Raw genomic sequence first — 2,267 nt, forward strand, 5'->3', positions numbered from 1 at the left:
AGTATTTTTCTTTTGACACATAGCTGCACATATACGGCATGCACTGTTTCCAGAGGACATGATAATAATCTATCAGTTTTAGGACCTGAACTGGGTCCATAGAAATAATTATCTCAGGCACACAATGATAAACATGTCAAGACAGGAGATGCATTTCTTTCCTTAAACAAGAAATGGCAATGTGATGGGAAATGCTGTTCCATAGTGGGTGAACAATAGGCCCATAATCAATCTTCCATAATAAACTGTCTCTTAATTTGAGCTAATCTATATTGATCAGAAAATATCTGATGAGAGGATCATAAATTTGGAATTGAAATTATAGAATTTAAAGTAAGTTTTCAGGTCTCAAGAGTCCTCAGGTCCATTCTTCTATTCTCAGGTAAGATGCCTCCTAATCCTCCTTCATCTGTCATCATCATGTTTTATCCTATATTTAATAAAATTTATACAAGATGATCTCGGACTTTTACCTACAGATGCATTTCAACATCTCACAGCTACTTTGAAATCAGTGTATTTCTCCTGATGGCTTCTTTAAATCCACTGCTGTTTAAAAAAAAATCAATTTCCTATTGTTTTATCTTCTGTGAAGAAAGGAAGAAAGGAGGAAATTTCTACTAACACTATATGAAAAATCATTTGAAAATTTGGGGCCAAAAGGAATAGTAACTGAATAGAGTGCAAATTACTAGATGCCTACCAATATCTTCTTGATGATAAATTCCGTTGGTATTAAGACAAATCATGAAGTTTAGATTAGATTTCTTTGGAGACAGAAGAAAATTTATAGTTATGTTGTAAAACACATTTACATTTTAGAATCATTAAAATAGGAGGGGCAATTAATGTGCATCTTAGAACCAAGGAAATATGGTTTCGTTTATTTTGTTGTTTTCTCATGCTAATATTCTCATGAAACTACCTGCGCAATGCCCATATAGTATATGAAAACCAGGGTTTATTCCTAGGTTCATTCAACACGAGGATGAACTTCACACATACTCCTAAAAAATATTACAATAGCATGCTCTCAGTCTTAATGTCATATGAATAGAGAAAAACTCAGACTGAATAGAAAATGACTGACAAAGTATCAGGAGCTCTCTTGTAGATGATGTTCCAGGGACCAGGGTAGTGGCAAATTAATTTTCCTTTCCCACACACTTGATCTGGACCTTTAGGCATTGATCAATTCAAAATGGAGCATGAGACTGCTTCTTCTGAATAAGACATATTAATTGGTATTGGACTAGCTCTACCGCCTTAAATAACCATAGTGACAGAGTGAAATATATGGAGCAATTGTTTTCAGGCATTGGGCCACAGTCAGTCCCAGACTCCAGTCTTTGAGAGAAGGGACAGTCATGAGTGGAGTCCCATAGTTTCCTTAGATCTTTGTTTATGGATAATTTTTTGACCTTAGCACCACAAGTTGGAGTCCAATCATAACACAGTGAGCTAAAGATGCAGAGTTTGGAGCTTGGAGGAGTGGAAGAGGCTGGGATCTGCAAGGCAAAGACCCAGAGAGGAGGAAGCTGCACTTCTGAGGAGTCAAGGGGAGAAGGGCATGAGTCTACGTAGGGGTTTTCCACAAGTCTGTGGCCAAAGGCTAGGTTGTATGTATCCAGGGTGAGACTAGACAAAGTTTACTAGAGAATAAATACTATAGGTTGGTAATAGAAGAGAGATATTAAAGGTAAAGCAGTTCTGGGGAGCCTTGGCCCACCTGAGCGGAAAGATTTCATCAACATTTTGTTAATTCTCTTGAAGTCCAGCTGAGACACCAGAGAGGTCATGCCTTGGAAGTAAGGAAGAAGTCCTAGAGTAGGGCATGCTAGACCACAAAGTCTAAAAGCAAGCACTGATAAAGTTCTCAGAAGAAAGTTTGGGAGTTGAGTATTGCTAAGTTAGAGGGATTTTGGAAATACCTTGGCCTTTCCACAAATTATCCCAATAAAGCATAAATTCAAGTCTGTGTAAGTTCAAGGCCATTAGTCAGTAATTGAACTGCCTTCTAGAATAAAAATGATCACTTTCAGAGAATGATTACAGAACCAGTCTCTACAATGTACCATCAACAATGCCTGCTAAACTCGATATGCAAAGAAATGGGAAAATATGACCCACAGTCTAGAAAAAAAAAAACTAGTTAATAAAAACGTACCATCAAATGATCCAGCTGTTGGCTTTAGCAGACAAAGATTTTAAAGCAGCGTTTATAAATATGTTCAAAGAACTTCTAAAAATTCAAGGAAAAATGATCT

This window comes from Propithecus coquereli, unplaced genomic scaffold (assembly GCF_000956105.1).
Source record: "Propithecus coquereli isolate 6110/MARCELLA unplaced genomic scaffold, Pcoq_1.0 Scaffold209, whole genome shotgun sequence".
Taxonomy (NCBI): domain Eukaryota; kingdom Metazoa; phylum Chordata; class Mammalia; order Primates; family Indriidae; genus Propithecus; species Propithecus coquereli.